The sequence below is a fragment of the Panthera leo genome, chromosome A2 (assembly GCF_018350215.1).
Source record: "Panthera leo isolate Ple1 chromosome A2, P.leo_Ple1_pat1.1, whole genome shotgun sequence".
NCBI classification, from domain to species: domain Eukaryota; kingdom Metazoa; phylum Chordata; class Mammalia; order Carnivora; family Felidae; genus Panthera; species Panthera leo.
In genome coordinates, this window is record NC_056680.1 from 129,242,706 (window position 1) to 129,248,705 (window position 6,000).

Below are 6,000 nucleotides of genomic sequence, written 5' to 3' on the forward strand. Positions count from 1 at the left end.
GTAGTATCGATTTACAAGGTACCACTCCTCCTTCTGGTTTTGCAGTTGACTAAAATGATAGGGCATGAGAGCTTCCCCATGTGGCCTTGGGACTACAGTAGTAAGTTGCGCTTTGTTAATTTTCACAACCTCACAGGTGAGAACAGATTTAGCACTGGCTAATTTAGCAGTCCCTTTCTATTGCTGGACGATGTTTCAAGCCAGCAAGCAGGTACTTAAAATAGGAGAAAATTGGAAATCCTAAAAGGCAATATGACAAGTGCAAAAAACTTCCAAATTCTTTGCAAAGACATTCCTTAGAATTGGAGGTCACAGCCTGCAGGAAAGGCTTAGCTGCTTCACCTGACTCCAGAAAGCTCTGCAGCTGTTCCTCAAGGGGTATGAACCAGGGCTGCTGGTAGCAATAACCCAGGGGCATTTCAAATGCCCACATGCTGCCTCTTCCCCAGAGACTGTGTTTTAATTGGTGTGAAGTAGCTTCAGAAGTATTTTTAAATAGCTCCCTACATGGTGATGAGGTGCAGTCAGGGTTGAGAACCACGGAGACATCACAAGAGGCAGTGCCTACCACTGCAGCGGCTGTGGAGGAGCTAAGGTTGGGCAGGCACATTTAGAAGGTGGGGTGAGATCCATGTGCATCTAGAGGTGGACACCTGTTCCCTAGTCTCTGTGATAATTTCTCATTTTCCACTGGATAGCTACATAAAGTTGAAAGCTGTGCTGCTACAGTGGTATTTATGAATAGAACAGGGTATATGGAACACTGAACTTAAGCTGATTTCAAAACATTAAAAAAAATCAGATCAGTTATCCAGAAGGATGGATAAAAATAAGTACCTTCACATACTGCATGAGTGCAGTGACTTGATAGGAAAAATCACCCTATCTTCCTCTGCTAGAGCAAGCAGAGCATCGTGGTGTCACTTGTAATTCTGGCAGAATCAGCACATCCTCCTCCCCCAGGTTAGAGCTCCGTGTGCTGATTCTGAGTGACAGGAACAAATGTCATTCCAACCACTGTCGCAGCACAAGGAGGACTCCTGGGTATGATCTGGTCTTTTCCCTTGCTGGGGTATTGCAAAGCTTAATTAATGTTTGCAAAACACTCGGAGGACCTTAGACAGAAATCGCTCTATGACGGCAAAAAGATGACTGAGAGGGGGAAACGTTAGTAAAATTGGGAGAGGAGGAGGACTTAGGAGGTAAACCTTAGGCTTTATTTTGAAAATTATATCCATCAGACAGAAGTGGATGGACTTGATAAATACACAAGAATAAAGGGAGCTATCTTAAGAATAGTGATCTATAAATTAAAGGTATTATTAAGTTTCATGTCTCAATTTAATTTTGTTTAAATTCATAATAATGATGCAAACTTAACCACTTAGTTAAAACCATTTGTTACAGAGATCAAAAATGTGCTGTTGACATGATAGCTGTCTCCTAAAGAAAAGAAAGCCCTAGTGCATAAGCATTCTGAATTTCCTATGAAGTCCAACCAGAAAACATACCCCAGCCACCAAGATGGAAATTGGGTTTCCCTAGTGGTCTTTGCATCTTTCCAAAGCTTTTGGATGCCTGTCGGAGCTGTATATTATTATATCGGTTGGATTACATCTTGTGAAACTTGAGTAACATCAATAAAGGCTTGCATTTTATTCGTTTTTGTTTTTACTTCCCTGAAGCAGAGTATCTGAGCTGGACTTAGTTACCTGATGACACAATTTTATAACCATGTAACTTGTGTTCCTGCCTCCTAACCCCTGCTCCCCAGTCCATCTTATGGTACAATGTTAATCTTACCCACGATGCTCACTTAAGGGCTAACGGATTAAGTAGAATCCTTATTCTGGTTGATTCATAGGTGCCAAGGTTTGCAAAGCCCAGTTACTGTGTGGCTCAGGGCTTGAATGGCTGGGAGTTGAGCGGTCCAACTCAGGACTGAACTTGCTCTCTTGTCCAAAGCAGCAGCTGCCTACATTGGCAAGCCATAGGAAATGGAGTCTAGATCACCAAGGCCAGCCCTTGGCCAGGCTGTGGGACCACACCCTGACTGTAGGGAAAATAGGTGAGTTGTTGGAGCAATCCAGGATTTTGGCAATACTTTTCTTTACCCAGGAATGGCTACTTATCCAGGACATTCCCAGGATGATTTAGGAACTATGGGCTGGTGTGAGATCAAAGGAGTCAGTTGGAGGGGAGGAAAGAGATAAGGTTCTCCAGGAAAATGGATTAAAAAAACGATGTAAGTCTTATGAGGAATTGTGGTCTTGGGTATGTGCAAGCCTCAGGGCAAGAAGTAAGAACTAGAGACCCCTGGTCCCCAAACTAAGACATGATGCTTAGACAGGGATCCAAGAAGCCTGCGGGTGGTGTCAAAGGCAAAAGTAAGGAAGAGAACAGGGGCATATGAGAGGCCAGAGGCACGTGGAAGGGGAAATGAAATGGTGTTACTTATGTCAAGGAGTTTGAAAATGGAGCCAGGAGCCATTAAAGAGATGGGCCTTAGACATGTCCTCACTGGCTGAACCATGAAATTCTGAACTGGACCAAACTGCAAGTATTCCAAGGACTCAGTCCGAAAATCTGCAACTTGCTAAGTACAGTGAGAGACTTTGCTAGACATAGCCTTAATAACCGATTATATTCAGTCTAGATTAGCTTTCCTGCTGCCAACACCAATCAAAAATTCTTTGTAAATAACCCATATATATAAGCATTCCCTTTTTGCTTTAAAAACCCCTGGCTTTTGTCCCTAGTGAGGCACTGTTTGGATCGCTACGAAACCCGTGTACTCTCTGTCCTCTGAATTGCAGTTCTTTGATTCCAGATAAACGTTGTTGCTTGATTACTGCCTCCTGACAATTTTAGGTTGACAGGCAAGTTCTTCCAAGGGGGGCAAGTGGTGGCTGCTGGGTGAATGTCCTGTTGCTCTGATCAGGTTTCACTCCTGCTTCCAACCCTTGAGTGCTGTAATACTCTCTTTGGCACGACAGGACAAAGTCTGACAACGTTGAACTTGATCTGGGTCTTATGCTATAGGAGGTGGCAGTGGTGGAGAAACTACGCCCTACCCTCTGTGATTTTTCTGTGTTCTCAGAAAACGCGTACTGGGAAGGATCAGCCTGCCCTAGCATGTTCCCAGATAAAACCCACTGATACCTTTTCTCGGTGACTTGATGGTTTTATAAAATCTTCAATTTTTTCCTTCTCGGAGACTGTCCTCACTGAGGAATGGTCTCCCTTTTATAACAGCCTGAATAAAATCACCCCCTAATGGTTTGGTGCATTTTGTTTTTCACAAATCCAGACTCATTAGCATTTCCCAGAAGGCCCTTCATGGTCTAACTCCTTCATGGCCTAAGTCCACACTCCCCTCTTGCAACTCAAACCAATGCTGTCCTCCAGCCTCACGGGCCACTTGAATTTTGCCATTAGCACCACCTTCTGGATCTCCCTGCCTTTGCACGAGCTACCCCGCCAGGGCAGAACTTTTTCCCCACCTCTTTTTCCCAGCTAGTCCTGACTCATCCTTCAAAACTAAACTGTGCTTTCCCTTCTCTTTAGAACCCTTTCTCAACCCCCTCCGCAACTCATGGTATTTCACTTACCTGTGTCAGAGTGTTCACTATGCTAGTTTAGGCCTACTGTATTATAACTGTCCTGTTTACTTGCCTTAAAACGGTAAAAGCCTATTAGACTCTGAGCTGCACGCTGCCTGGTTAGAAGTTATTTAATAAATGGTGGAAAAAATTTGCTTGACGAATGCTCATAGGTTTAGAGTGAACTGTCTCTGGTGATCACCACCTCTGTGCTGTTAGGGTGCAACCAAACATCACTGCTCTTCTGATCTGATTGATAGCACTTGTCCTTACAGATTCAAAGCCCTAATGAAATGTCAAAAGGGACTAAATTGCCAAGCATGTATTGTTTCTTAATTAAAGAGAAAGAGCAATTGAATTAACTGATCTGGTCACTTTTTAAAGTGACCATGCTGAATCCTTAGAATTATCCTCCCTTTCTGTCTTGTCTAAGTTACAGATGAGAGCAGAGAGGCGGGCATTACACTGTCAAAAGCAGAGCCTACAGAAGAAAACTCTGGGCTACCTAAATGAGAGGATCCTTCTCTACATCCTTAGCTCTCATTACTATTCTCTTTCCTTTTTTCTCTTTTACACTTCAGTTTACTCTTTCCAACTTAGAGTCATCACTATAGAAGATATTTTTTATCATTCCCACCACATCGATGTCCCATTCATATTTTTATGTGGTTCCTGTTTTATTAAGGCACACTACAGGCAAAGTTGATAGGACTACCTTAACCAGTAACCAGGATAATTTGTCATGAGCCAAAGGTCACCTTAAAAATACATTCGGGTCCACGTTGAAGGAGCAGAAGAACTCCAAAAGAGCCCTTCTCTTGGATCCTAAAGATATTCTTTCCCCTTCATTATCTGCTTTGTATGATGGGCCTTGTATGAGCTGAAAAGCTATACTTGAAATTGCAATTCACGTTGTATCTAAAGCCGGGCAGGTAAGAAGTTGCTGGTGGTGAACCCCACACGCCACCACAGACACCTGTACTGAACCTCTGGTGACATTGTGTGAGTCTCCAGTCTCAAGAGATGAAAAGCTTGTGACTCTCAGTCTCTTTTGGGTTGAGTAGGAATGCCTGATTTTTCCCCCTTGTGTGCCCCAAACACTTCTGATTATTTTAACATCCTCCCTGTTTTACTTTCCAACCATGTTAACCACCTCAGATGCATTGTTCTAGGGTCCTCCTTATGTCCCTTTAAAATTAATGCAGCTAGAATTGGGAACTGATGTTTAGCAGGCACCTGTTTTAAGGTAATTTATATGGCCTCACTCTATTAATCTTCATAACAACCTTGAGAGATAGGTATCATGATCTCTATTTGGCAGATGTGAAAACTTTGCTGAACGTTACAGAGCTAGAGACTTAAATGGCCTGTTTGTTCACCCCTACCCCATGCTGTCTCCATTAATGTGCTGGAGTTTTTGTTCTCAGTCACATCGTTGCTGAGTATCATGGCAGCATCGCCTCGAGATTCTACTGCTATATTCCTAGTGATAAAATAGAATCCGTGTCCTTGACTTATTTTCAGTTTGGAATCACTATGACCATATCATCCAGAGATGGCAGATAGACTTCATCTGAATGTCAATACCAAACAAGGCAGAAGCTGTCTGAAGCTCTGAATTGGAGGACTGTTCCAGGGCTGTGCAGGAAAGGATGATTAATTAGAAATGTCTCCCGTGGGCTCTGGAGCAAGGAGTGGCATAATGGTACTGTGCATTTGCCATGCTTGATGTAATCTTTTCTGGAAGTACTTATGTGCTCGGTCATTTCCCAATGAGCATTTATATGCTCTATATTTTAAACATAGCAACACCTTTTATTGATAACATAGCGGCATTGGGTATCATATTACTTCTTTGCTTACCCAAGTTTTAAAATTTAAATCCAAAATTTAAATCTGGGAAACTTTATTTCTCTTCTTTACATAACCCAATCTTATCTACCTACCTAAGGTGGTAACAGATACACCAATACAGATAATTCACAGAAACAGTACTAGGACTATAGCCTCCATAAAATTTTACAAGGTGTTAAAAAAAATAAAATTCACAAAGTACACAATAAGGTTTTGCTAATTTTTGTGCTTGTGATACATAAATCCAAAATTGTTTGCCTCTGTTTCAACAAGGGTGATGTTAAATGGATCACAAAATCTATCTGCAGTTTTGGAGATAAAATTTTTCTGAGTTTGAAGACCAGCTTAAGGGTTCAAAACCAACTTTGTTTGTCTTAAGAATTTCATTGTTTAAGGGGCACCTGGGTGGCTCAGTTAATTGAGTGTCTGACTCTTGATGTTGGCTCAGGTTGTGATCCCAGGGTCATGAAATCAAGCCCCACATTGGGCTCTGTGCTGAGAATGGAGCCTGCTTAAGATTCTTTCTCTCTTCCTCTGCCCCTTT